This window comes from Bison bison, unplaced genomic scaffold (genome assembly GCF_000754665.1).
Source record: "Bison bison bison isolate TAMUID 2011002044 unplaced genomic scaffold, Bison_UMD1.0 scf7180017864215, whole genome shotgun sequence".
Lineage (NCBI taxonomy): Eukaryota > Metazoa > Chordata > Mammalia > Artiodactyla > Bovidae > Bison > Bison bison.
Genome location: NW_011494787.1, coordinates 3,412,744 through 3,427,103, shown reverse-complemented (window position 1 = coordinate 3,427,103; position 14,360 = coordinate 3,412,744).

Genomic DNA, 14,360 nt, shown 5'->3' with positions numbered 1-14,360 from the left:
CAATATACAGCCTTGACGTACTCCTTTTTCTATCTGGAACCAGTCTGTTGTTCCATGTCCAGTTCTAACTGTTGCTTCCTGACCTGCATATAGGTTTCTCAAGAGGCAGGTCAGGTGGTCTGGTATTCCCATCTCTTTCAGAATTTTCCACAGTTTATTGTGATCCACACAGTCAAAGGCTTTGGCATAATCAATAAAGCAGAAATAGATGTTTTTCTGGAACTCTCTTTGCTTTTTCCATGATCCAGCGGATGTTGGCAATTTGATCTCTGGTTCCTCTGCTTGGAGAATTTTGAGCATTACTTTACTAGCATGTGAGATGAGTGCAATTGTGCAGTAGTTTGAGCATTCTTTGGCATTGCCTTTCTTTGAGATTGGAATGAAAACTGACCTTTTCCAGTCCTGTGGCCACTGCTGAGTTTTCCAAATTTGCTGGCATATTGAGTGCAGCACTTTCACAGCATCAGCTTTCAGGATTTGAAATACCTGAACTGGAATTCCATCACCTCCATTAGCTTTGTTCGTAGTGATGCTTTCTAAGGCCCACCTGACTTCACATTCCAGGATGTCTGGCTCTAGGTGAGTGATCACACCATCGTGATTATCTGGGTTGTGAAGATCTTTTTTGTACAGTTCTTCTGTGTATTCTTGCCACCTCCTCTTAATGTCTTCTGCTTCTGTTAGGTCCATACCATCTCTGTCCTTTATCAAGCCCCTCTTTGCATGAAATGTTCCCTTTTTTTGAAAAGGATAAAGTAGGTCTTCATAAATGTTCCTTATCCAACTGAGTTGTTTCCCCAAAGTATATTTTTCTGAAGTTTTGCTTTTTTTTTTTTTCCTTCAAATTATGAATGAGTGGGACTTCCCTAGTGGGTTAACAAACCACCTTGCAAATGCAGGTGACATGGGTTTGATCCCTGGTCGGGGAACTAAGATCCCACATGCCACAGGGCAACTGAGCCCACACAACACAACTACTGAGCCCGTGTGACACAACTAGAGAGCCCACGTGACACAACTGGAGAGTCCATGGCCAGCAACAAAAGATTCTGCATGATGCAACAAACATCCCAAGAGTCTCAAGTTTAAGACCTGAGGCAGCCAAATAAATTAATAAATACTTTTTAAAAAATTATGAATGGGTCTCGAATTTTATCAAATGCATTTTCTTCATCAACTGATATGATCATGTGATTTTTGTTCTTCAGAATGTTAATATGGTAGATTATATTAATACTAAAAATTTTTTTTTCTTTTCAAAGGGAGTGAAGAAGAGAATGAAAAAGCTGGCTGAAAAAAATGAAGATCATGGCATCCAGTCCCAGTCCCAATTCATGGCAAATAGATGGGAAAACAATGGAAATCGTGACAGACTATTTTCTTGGGCTTCAAAATCTCTGTGGATGGTGACTGCAGCCAGGATATTAAAAACGTTTGCTCACTGGAAGAAAAGCAATGACACACCTAGACAGTATATTAAAAAGCAGAGACATTACTTTGCCTACAAATGTCTGTATAGTTAAAGCTAAGGTTTTTCCAGTAGTCATGAACAGATGTGAGAGCTGGACAATGAAAAAGGCTGAGTCCTGACGAACTGATGCCTTCGAACTGTGGTACTGGAGAAGACTCTTTGAGAGTCCCTTGGACAGCAAGGAGATCAAACCAGTCACTCCTAAAGGAAACCAACCCTGAATATTCATTGGAAGGACTGATGCTGAAGCTGAAGCTCCAATACTTTGGCCACCTGATGCAAAGAGTCGATTCATTAGAAAAGACCCTGATGCTGAGAAAGACTGAAGGCAGGAGAAGGGGATGACAGGATGAGATGACTGGACGGCATCACAGACTCATGGACATGAGTTTGCACAAACCCCAGGAGATGGTGAAGGACAGGGAAGCCTGGCATGCTGCACTCCACAGGGTCGCAAAGAGTCAGACACAACCGAGCAACTGAAGAACAGCAACCTCAAATGAATAAATCTCTGGATGGTTATTTAGAATGGGATAAATATAACAGACATTTACATTATTAAACAAGATTTGATATTACTATACTACCTAACTGGGGGATTTCCCTATAGATGGTAAAGAATCTGCCTGCAATGCAGGAGACCCTGGTTTGATCCCTGGGTCAGGAAGATCCTCTGGAGAAGGAAATGACAACCCACTCCAGTATTCTTGACTGGAGAATCCATGGACAGAGGAGCCTGGTTGGCTACAGTCCACGGGGTCACAAAGAGTCAGACACGACTGAGTGACTGACACTATTTAATGTTAGTTGATTTTCAAATAGTGAAGCAGGCCTGCTGCATCCATGCAATGAGCCATACACAGTTATGACATTAAAAAAATTTTTTTTATCTAATGTTTAATTCTATTTGCTTACATTTTGCTAAGGATTTTTGTACCTACACTGATATGGGAATACTGACCTATAGTTTTCTTCTTTGTACCTTCTTTTTTTGGTATCAAGACAATAGGACTATTTAAACTATCTATTTCATACTGGGTGAAATGTGGTGGTTTGCATTTTTCAAGAAACTGGTCCATACATCAAAGTTGTCAAATTTAGGTGTGCAGAGCTGTTCATAATATTTATTATCTTGTTCACATATTCGGGGTCTATGATAATACTATTATGTTTTATTCCTGATACTGACACTTTGCTTCTTCTTTAATTTCTCTCAGTGTGGCTAGAAGTTTGTTTAGTAATCTTTTTGAAGAACCAGCTCTTTCTTTCACTGATTTCCTTTACTGTCCCTCTGTTTTCAATTACCCTGATTTCTGTTTTTATTTCCTTCCTTTAGTAAGGAAATAGATTTTTCTCTTTCTTCGGTTCTTGAGGAGGGAGCCTTTTTTCTTCCTCTCCTAGGAATCCAATGACACAAGTGTTAAATCTTTTTTATAGTCCCACAGTTTCCTGAAACTCTGTGGATTATTTTCATCATTATGTTTTCTTTCTGTTGTTCAGACTAGGTAATTTCTTTTCCTCTGCCAGTTTATTGACTCCTCTGTTCTCTTCTGTTGATTTTACCCACTACATTACTGTATCAATTGTATTTCAGTTCTAAAACTGCCATTTGCTTCTTCTTGGTTAGATTTAATAAAATTAATACTTTTTACTGCTTTACCAATGATATTGAGAGAAACTGGTGTTTTTTTAAACTGCAACTGCATGGCAGTGAATATAATGACTTACTGATACAGTACAGTGTCATTGTTTTCATTCATGCTAAGGTATCAGCAGTTTTACCAGTCACTGCTTTTGCACCATCAGTGCAAATGTAAACAGAGTGAATAAAACAAATATTATTTCTGTGTTATAATGAAAACAGCTTTTGCTCGTGGACCCCCTGAAAGGGTCTTGGAGATTTCCCAGTTATCATGAACCACTCTAAAAAACTGATGATCCAAAGATCTTATTTAAATTTTGCCAATTGAGAAAAGCAGCATTTGAAGAGAGATTCACCAGTGAAAAAGAAAATCTAACATAGCAACAAAGCCAGTAGACGATGCATCTGTTCTACTTTTTCTAATATTCTATTATGGTTCCACAATAATAGTCTATATTATTCTACAATACATAAATGTGTCCCAATAGCATTCTTTATGGGGAAAAAAAAAAATCTTGGATCATGTATTGTGGTTAATAGTCATGTCGCTCTTAATTAAGAGTACTTTAACTGGAACAATTCTTCAGTCCGTTTATGTATTTCGTAACTTTGATATTTATAAAGAATACTCGCCAGTTATTCTGTAGACTCTCCTTCAAAGAGTTTACCTAATGCTTCCTCATGATTTGATTTGAATAAAATACCAAAGAGGTGGTAACATGTTCGTGCCAGATAGTGGGGAAAAGATAATGTTGGTTTTTCTCATTACTGATAACTCTGATCACTTAGGGGCTTTCCTGATAGCTCAGTTGATGAAGAAATGCCTGCAATGCAAGAAACCCCAGTTTGATTCCTGGGTCAGGAAGATCCTCCAGAGAAGGGATAGGCCACCCACTCCAGTATTCTGGCCTGGAGAATTCCATGGACTGTATAGTCCATGGGGTAGCAAAGAGTCGGACATGACTGAGCGACTTTCACTTTGATTGATCACTTTGACAGATTTCTCCTTCATAAAGTTACATTTTTCCCTTTGCACTTAATAAGCATCTTGTGGGAAGATATTTTTTGGTCTATGTAAATATCCAAGTTACTCCTCAATTTTTCATCCACTCATTTTAACATCAACTGATGATTCTAGTCTGAGTCAATTATATCATGATGGCTGCTAGGTTAGCCAGCCTCCAAGCTGATTTCCACCTCCTGATATTCCCTTGCCTTGTGTGACTTATATAATCCCCTTGCCTTGCGTGACTTGCCTTTAACCAACCAAGTATGACAATATTAAGGGGATACCACTTTTGTGATTAGGTTACAAAAGACTGTGACTTCCACCTTGCCAACAAGTCTCCTTCTATAACCTCATTTTGCACGCTTTAATGAAGCTCACATAGCAAGGAGACCTCTAGTCAACAGCCCACAAAGAACTAAATGTTGCCAACAACACTGTGGAAGTCAGATTCTTCCCCAATCAAGCATTCAGATGAGACCACAACCCACAGACTAACACCTTCATGTCAGTCTTTGCAGTTTCCATCAAGTAGAAAACACAGCTAAATCCAGAGAAACTGTAAAATAATATGTTATTTTAGGCTACTATACTGTTGGGTAATTTGTTCTGAAGTAATAGGTAACTGACACAATTGCCATATGGTATTTTTCTAATTTCATCAATCCTTCAACATTTCTTATTTGGCTTCCTCCTGTAGGAAAGATTTCTTTTTCCTCAATGTCCACATGTACTTACATATTTCAGCATGGACTTAATGGGTTTATTTCAATGGGTTATAATCTTCTGTCATCATATCTAACGCGGTTTAAATTGTCCCACATGTGACCTGTGGGAACCTTCCCCTGTAGGCTAGATCCTGTGTTCTTTTAATACATTCCCATCATTTTATGAGCCTTCCTTACCTTCGGGCACAAGACGCTGCAAGCATACACTGCACTTTGCCTGCCCCAGTCCTGAAATCAGCTCTCCAAGGAGCCCAAGATCCTTTTAGTGGAGAATGGTTAATGGTAACACTTCATGAAGAAAAGTTCTTAATTTTAAAGCAGCCTAGCTTATTCATCTCATTTTACACTATGACTAATTCATAACACACTCGATTACTTTTTCACTGAGCTGTCTGAATCTAAGTATAACTTTGCTATATGAATTTGTAACTGTTTATATTGCTTTATTAACATTCTGAAGTATTTTTCCGCACATAAAGAGCCTCCTATTTATACCCTTTAACAGACCCATGAGCGAGGAGAGGGAAAAACGCCCATCCGTGTGCAATACAATATGCGAGGCATGATCAAAGCATAAACACTGCAGGTTCTCAAGTCCCCTAAACACACAGTTTGAAACTGCAGGGGGGCTATGGACATGAAGGTAGATATATCCACCAAGTACAGAACCTGCACTCAGAGGAAAGATCATAACTAGAGATATGATCTTGGACATTATCAGCATACAGATAGTAACCTTCACCACTCAAAGGGGAGTTCATTAAAAAAGGAAAACAAAATAAAAAATAGCAAAATATTAACACTTAAATAATTAGATGAGAAATTCACTAAGAACAGAAATTATTAAAAACAGGGAAAGAGTCGGTAGAATATGGTCCTATTCAAATAATTTAATATTCCATCATGGCTTTATCATAATCTATATTATTTCATGTTTTCTTAGACCATAACAGAACATATATAGTATTTTCACTCTATTATGGATCATATTCTAATACGGTTCTAAAAATTGTACAAGGAAAAATTTCAAGTAAGAGGGAGTTAAGAGTCACAAAGGGGACAAATAACAATTATTTCCATGGCAGGGGTAAGTTCAGACTTCAAAACTTGTACTATTAAAAATAAGATATAACTTTAATTTGATCAATAAGTTTTAAGTTATGCAGACTGCTACACAAAGAGTAATTACGAACACTACCCCTAAAAAACTCTCACTAAAATTATCTTAATGGGTGGCATTTTCATCTGCTTTTATTCTAACAATAAAATTAAGATTTTTCTTCAAATTAAGACAATATATATAAAAGTTCTAAAATCCTTCAGATACTTTAAATGTACCCATCTAAATTTCAGTAATTACTTTATTTCAAACTAAACACGCAATAGGGACTGACATGTACACACTGCTATATTTAAAATAAAATGCCTTTCCATGGGGAAAAGAAAAGACTGCAGTACAATAAATGTTGTTACTTTGTCAAGTTCTAATGGACTTTTTTTAAGGCAAAAACTGATGGATCTAGAACATAATCTTTAAGTTAGTTTTGTGAATATAAACAGGGACGGAAAAAGAATAGTTAACTTTGTGGAATACAAAAAAATAAGAAGAAATACTATGTGCTGTGTACTCCATTAGCAACTTCACGTACCTTATCTCATTTATCTTCCAAACAAACTTCTGGGTAGATGAAGTGTCAAGGTTAACCAGTTTGCACAAGGTCACACAGCTGGTGGTAGTGGAGATCAAATTTGAACCCAATCTAATATAATTTCTATAGTATTCTTACCAATATATCATAAAGCCACACCCTTTCTGCATTATACAAGAGAAAGAAGTCAGGAAACCATTTTCATCACATCTTAGAACACTTAAGTTCAAAGAGGCTTGTCGCTAACAACTCATACTAACAAAGCAATTTAAAATATGTTGCTCCTATATCTAACACAATGGCAACAATCGCAGAAACAGGACAATGAGAGGGTGTGATATAGGTGGAGACAGCTGAGAGGAGGAGTAAAGGAATGGAAAGTATAAAATAAATGCAAATCGTCCAACAAATTCTTGCAGGGAACAGTACTAATTTGGTACTATATTTTACTTTAAAAACATACACAATCCCAAAACAAAACAGAAAATTCTAAAGTCACAGCATGTTCAATAATTATAATTGAGAAAATAATCTCTAAACAGAGGAAATAAAGTCCCAGTAGTGGAAGAGTTATGGACTATGATAAGAGACCACAGGATACAGTGGCTACAAGATATAGCTCTAGTAGAGAGAATTGTATGGTGATTATGGAGAAGGCCAAGGAACGCTAAAGCAAGGGTGAAAATGAAGAAAACACAACAGTGGAACCTAGAGAGGCAATAGGACACAGGTACTTAAATTCTGAATGAAAAGTGTTTTATCCAGAAAAATGTTAGATGATAACAATGAGAAGAAATAAAGGAAGGTTCAGTCAGATAGAAGGAAATGATTTTGCAGGAGAAATCAGAAGTAATAATCTGTAAAGCAGCCAGATCAAGTCTACTACCTCAGGTATTTTTTTAAATTCAGATACAATTTACACACAACATTGGATTAGTTTCAGATGTCTAACACAATGATTCAATATTTGTATATACTGCAAAATAATTACAATAAGTCAACACTCAACACCTTAAATAGTTAACAATTCTTTTTCTTATAATGGGAACTTACTTATTTTTAATTGAAGGATAATTATTCTACAATATTGTGTTGGTTTCTGCCATACATCCACATGGATCACCATAGGAATACATATGTCCCCTACCTCTTCAACCTCCCTCCCACCTCCCTGTAAGTTTTCATAGAGCACTGGTTTGAGCTAAGTCATGTAGCAAATTCCCACTGGCTATCTATTTTATATATGGTGCATGTTGCCATGCTACTATCTCCATTCATTCCACTCCTTCCTCACCTCTCCAAGTCCCACTCTGTTTTCTATGTTTGCATCTCCACTGCTCCCCAGCAAATAGGCTCATCAGTACCATCTTTCTAGATGCCATATACATATGTTAATATATATTTTGCTCTTTCTGACTTACTTCACTCTGTAAAATAGGCTCTAGGTTCCTCTACCTCATTAAAACTGACTCAAATTGTTCCTTTTTATGACTGAGAAATATTCCATTGTATATATGTACCACGGCTTCTTTGTCCATTCATCTTTCAATGGATATCTAAGTTGCTTCCATGTCCTAGCTACTGTAAATAGTGCTGCAATGAAAACTGGAGTACATGTGTCTTTTTCAATTATGGTTTCCTTCAGGGTATAGGGTTTCCTTGGTAGCTCAGATGGTAAAGCATCTGCCTGCAATGAGGAGACCTTGGTTGGGAAGATACCCTGGAGAAGAAAATGGCAACCTATTCCTGTACTCTTGCCTGGAAAATCCCATGGACAGAGGAACCTCGTAGGCTACAGTCCATGGGGTTGCAAAAAGTCGGACATAACTGAGCAACTTCACTTTCACTTTTCTTTCTTTCAGGGTATATGCCTAGTAGTGGGATTGCTGGGTCATATGAGATTTACTCCTACTTTTTTAAGGAATCTCTCTCCATACTGTCTTCCATAGCGACTGTTACCAATTTACATTTCCACCAACAGTGCACAAGGGCTCTCTTTTCTCCACACCCCCTCCCCAGCATCTATTGCTTGTGGATTTTTTGATGTGTGTGAGGGGATATCTCATTGTAGTTGTGATTTGCATTTCTCTAATAGTGAGTGATGTTGAGCATCTTTCCATGTGTGTATTAGTCATCCGTATCTTTGGAGAGATGTTTGTATAGGTCTTCTGCCCATTTTCTGATTCGGTTGTTTGTTTTTCTGGTATTGAGTTGCATGAGCTGCTTGCGAATTTTGGATATTAATCCTTCGACAGTCATTCTATTTGCTATTATTTTTTCCCATTCTGAGCATTGTCTTTTCACCTCGTTTATAGTTTCCTTTGCTGTGCAAAAGCTTAATTAGGTCCCACTTGTTTATTTTGGTCATTATTTCCATTACTCTAAGAGGTGGGTCAAAGAGGATCTTGCTGTGATTCATGTCATGCAGTGTTCTGCCTATGTTTTCCTCCAAGAATTTTATAGTTTCTGGTCTTATATTTAGGTCTTTAATCCATTTTATCTTTGTGTATGGTGTTAAGGAGTGTTCTGATTTCATTCTTTTACATGTAGCTGTCCAGTTTTCCCAGAACCACTTACTGAAGAGACTATCTTTTCCCCATTGTATATTCTTGCCACTTTTGTCAAACAGAAGGTACCCATGGGTGTATGGGTTTAGCTCTGGGCTTTCTATCTTGTTCCATTGGTTTATATTTCTGTTTTTGTGCCACTACCATACTGTCTTGATGACATTTTAGTATAGTCTGAAGTCAGGAAAATTGATTACTCCAGTTCCATTCTTCTTTCTCAAGACTGCTTTGACTATTCAGGGTCTTTTGAATTTCCATAAGAACTGTGAAATTTTTTGTTCTAGGTCTGTGAAAAATGCCATAATGGGAATTTCTAAGAGCTACTCTAACAACTTTCAAATACACAACACAGTATTAACTACAGTCACCACGCTGTACATTTCCATGACTAATTTCTTTTATAACTGGAAGTTTATAGCTTTTGACACCTTTACCCATTTCCCCCACCTACCATCCCTTGCCTCTGACAAACACTAACTGTTAATCTGTTACGTGTAAGCTTGGCTTTGGGGTTTTGTTTCTGTTTCTAGGCTTCTACATGTAAGTGAGATCATAGGGAATTTGTTTTGCTCTGACTTATTTCAATTAGCAAAATGCCCTCAAAGTCTGCCCATACTGCTGCAAATGGCAAGACATTCTTCTTTTTTATGGCGAATATTACATCATATATGCAAATATATATACCACAATTTCTCTTAACCATCCATCCATCCATGGACACTTAGGCTGCTGCATGACTTAACTACTGTAAATGCTGCAATGGATGGGGATGTATGTATCTTTCTGAGAAAGCTTTTTTCATTTCTTTTGAATAAATAACCCAAAGTGGGATTGCTGGATCACATAGTTAGTTTTATTTTTAATTTTTTAAGGAACCGCCATACTTTTTTCCAAAGTGGCTATACCAATTTACATTCCTCCAAACAGTGCACAAGGATTCCTTTTTCTCTGTATCTCTGTCAACATCTGTTGTCTCGTTTATGTTTATATATATGTGTGTATATATATACATACATATACACATATAGTAGTCATTCTAACAGGTGTGAGAACCGTATCTCGTCACTTTGATATGTGTTTCCCTGATGATCAGTGATGAACATCTTTCCATGTACCTGCTGGCCATCTGTATGTCTCCTTTGGAGAAATGTTTGTTTAGATTCTCTGTCGAATTTTCAGTCAGACTGTTTTTATTCAATTGAGCTATATGAGTTCTTTATATATTTTGGATATTAACTCAAGATACATAATTTGAAAATATTTTCTTCTGTTTGGTACGTCTCTTTTTCATTTTGCTGATGGTTTCCTTTGCTATGCAGAAGCTTTTTAGCAGTCCCAACTTGTTTATTTTTGTTGCCTTTGCTTCCAGTGTCATATCCAAAAAAATCAAAGCCAAGATGCATGTCAAGGAGCTTATTGCCTGTGTTTTCTTCTAGAAGTGTTATGGTTTCAGGCCTTATGTTCAAGTCTTTAAACAACTGAGTCAATTTTTGTGTATGGTGTAAAACAGTGGTTCAGTTTTCCCAGCACCACTGAAGAGTCTATCCTTTCCCCAGTTTTATATTCTTGGCTTTTCTATCATAAATTAACTCACCAAAGATGCATAGGTTTATTTCTGGGCTCACTATTATGTTCCACTGATCTGTGTCTGGCTTTATGCCATCATCACATTGTTTTGATTATTAAAGTTTTGTGAAGGTTTTTTGTTTGGCTGGTTGGACATTTGGGGTTTTTTTGGTCGCACCTTGTGGCATGTAGGATCTCAGTTTCCTGACCAGGAACTGAACCTGTGACCTCTGTGTTGGGAGCACAAAGTCTTAACCACTGGGCAACTGAGGAAGTCCCAAGGATTTCTTTTTAACAATAGCTTTATTGAGATAAAATTAACAAATCACATAATTCAACTAAAGCATATAATTAATTCAGTGGTTTTTAGCACAATGACAGCAGTGTAGACATTACCACAATTAACTTTGGAGCATTTTCATCACCCTAAAAAGAAAGTCTATATCCACTGGTAGTCCTCCCATCTCCCAGCTTCACCCCAGCCATAAACAACCACTAATGTATAACTTTCTGTTTCTACATACTTGCCTATTCTGTATCCAGAATACGTATCAGTAGAATCATAGAATAAGTATTCCTTTGTAATTTTTTTTTCCACTTAGCAGATATTTTCTAGATTCATTCATGGTTAAGAAAAAATTTCTTTTTACTGACAAATAATGCTTTGTTGTATGTATATACCAGATTTTATTTATTTATCCATTCTTCAGTTAATGGACATGCAGATTATTCCCATTTGGGGGGTTACTATAAATAAGGCTGTTACAAACTTTAGTAAATGTTTTTCATTTAATGTCTTATGAGTATATACTTAGGAATGGAATTACCAAGTCTTACAGTTGCTCTCCGGAGAAAGGAATGGCTACCCACTCCAGTATTCTTGCTTGGAGACTTCCATGCACAGAACAGTCTGGTAAGCTACAGTCCATGGAGTCGCAAAGAGTCAGACACAACTGAGCTACTCACATTGACACTCATGTGCGTGTGCGCGCGCACACACACACACACGTAACCCTATGTTAAACACTCTGAAGAACTATTTTCTAGGGCAGGTACAACATTTATAACCCCACCAGCAATGTTATGAGGGTTCCAATTTCTCCACATCCTCAACACACACCTGGTCTTTTTTATTATAGCCATGCTAGTGGGGTGTTAAGTGGTATCTCTCTGTGGTTTTGATTTGCATTGCCCTAATTAAAAGACGCTTACTCCGTGGAAGAAAAGTTATGACCAACCTAGACAGCATATTGAAAAGCAGAGACATTACTTTGCCAACAAAGGTCCGTCTAGTCAAGGCTATGGTTTTTCCTGTGGTCATGTATGGATGTGAGAGTTTGACTGTGAAGAAAGCTGAGCGCTGAATAATTGATGCTTTTGAACTGTGGTGTTGGAGAAGACTCTTGAGAGTCCCTTGGACTGCAAGGAGATCCAACCAGTCCATTCTGAAGGAGATCAGCCCTGGGATTTCTTTGGAAGGAATGATGCTAAAGCTGAAACTCCAGTACTTTGGCCACCTCATGCGAAGAGTTGACTCACTGGAAAAGACTCTGATGCTAGGAGGGATTGAGGGCAGGAGGAGAAGGGGACGACAGAGGGTGAAATGGCTGGATGGCATCACTGACTCAATGGACGTGAGTCTGAGTGAACTCTGGGAGTTGGTGATGGACAGGGAGGCCTGGCGTGCTGTGATTCATGGGGTTGCAAAGAGTCGGACATGACTGAGCAACTGAACTGAACTGAATGACTAATGATGTTGCACATCTTTTCATGTGCTTATGGGACATCTGTTTATATTCTCTGGAGAAATTTCAATTCAGATCCTTTGCCCATTTTTTAGTTAGGCTGTTTTTTTATTGTTTAGTTTTAAGAACTTGTTATAAATTCCAGGTAGAAATATGGGGTCTATGGTTTTGGTTATGGAAAACTAGGTACAGAAAATATTTATGTTAAGAGGCTGACAATACTGGGTGACAGTTATATATCGGTGAGGGAAAAGATACAGTATACTATCAGAAGCCAGGTATAATTCTCACTACCAAAATTCCCATCAAAAATCTGTGACTTCTGTTCAGAGTAGCAAATAAAATATTGATGAGGTTGTTTTTAAGACTATAAGGCCTATCCCCTGGTCATGTAAAGTAATCTAGCCAGCTAGTAAAAACTCAGCTGCCTGAGTAAGGAATCTGGTCTTTTTCTGGTATGTAAGAAACATGAAAAACACAAGGAGACCTAAGAAAGAACCCTGCTGTGAAACGTGCAAGTTTTTCCTCCCTAATAGAAAGACACTTGAAGTGTTACCTGCTCTTCTTCAGTCAGATAGCAGTATCTAAAATTATGACAGCCCTCTCCTGACATGCAGAGCTTTAAAGTACACTGGACCTATGTCTCTGGTGAAACTGATGAAGACTGTTGAACTACTCTGTAACTCTGACTCTGGGCTTCTTATTCTGTGAAATAAAACATTCCTTATTAGTTGGGAGGGTCTTGTTACTTGTATTTCAAAACATTCTGATACACTTTCTACTTTGTCCATAAGCAAATTAACTGGACTGAGCTATTACAAAAATAAGGATGAAGTAATTATGAAATCTCTGGTTCCTCTGCCTTTTCTAAAACCAGCTTGAACATCTGGAAGTTCACAGTTCACATATTGCTGAAGCCTGGCTTGGAGACTTTTGAGCATTACTTTAACTAGTGTGTGAGATGAATGCAACTGTGTGGTAGTTTGAGCATTCTTTGGCATTGCCTTTCTTTGGGATTGGAATGAAAACTGACCTTTTCCAGTCCTGTGGCAACTGCTAATTTCCTAGTTTGCTGGCATATTGAGTGCAACACTTACACAGCATTATCTTCCAAGATTTGAGATAGCTCAACTGGAATTCCATCACCTCCACTAGCTTTGTTCGTAGTGATGCTTTCTAAGGCCCACCTGACTTCACATTCCAGGATGTCTGGCTCTAGGTGAGTGATCACACCATCGTGATTATCTGCGTCGTGAAGATCTTTTTTGCATAGTTCTTCTGTGTATTCTTGCCACCTCTTCTTAATATCTTCTGCTTCTGTTGGGTCCCTACCATCTCTGTCCTTTATTGAGCCCATCTTTGCATGAAATGTTCCCTTGGTATCTCTGATATTCTTGATGAGATCTCTAGTATTTCCCATTCTGTTTTTTTCCTCTATTTCTTTGCATGGATCATTGAAAAAGCAAGAGAGTTCCAGAAAAACATCTATTTCTGCTTTATTAATTATGCCAAAACCTTTGTGTGGATCACAATAAACTGTGGAAAATTCTGAAAGAGATGGAATACCAGACCACCTGACCTGCCTCTTGAGAAACCTATATGCAGGTCAGGAAGCAACAGTTAGAACTGGATATGGAACAATAGATTGGTTCCAAATAGGAAAAGGAGTACATCAAGGCTATACATTGTCACCCTGCTTATTTAACTTCTATGCAGAGTACATTATGAGAAATGCTGGGCTGGAGGAAGCACAAGCTGGAATCAAGATTGCCAGGAGAAATATCAATAACCTCAGATATGCAGATGACACCACCCTTATGGCAGAAAGTGAAGAGGAACTCAAAAGCCTCTTGATGAAAGTGAAAGAGGAGAGTGAAAAAGTCGGCTTAAAGCTCAACATTCAGAAAACTAAGATCATGGCATCTGGTCTCATCACTTCATGGCAAATAGATGGGGAAACAGTGGAAACAGTGTCAGACTTTATTT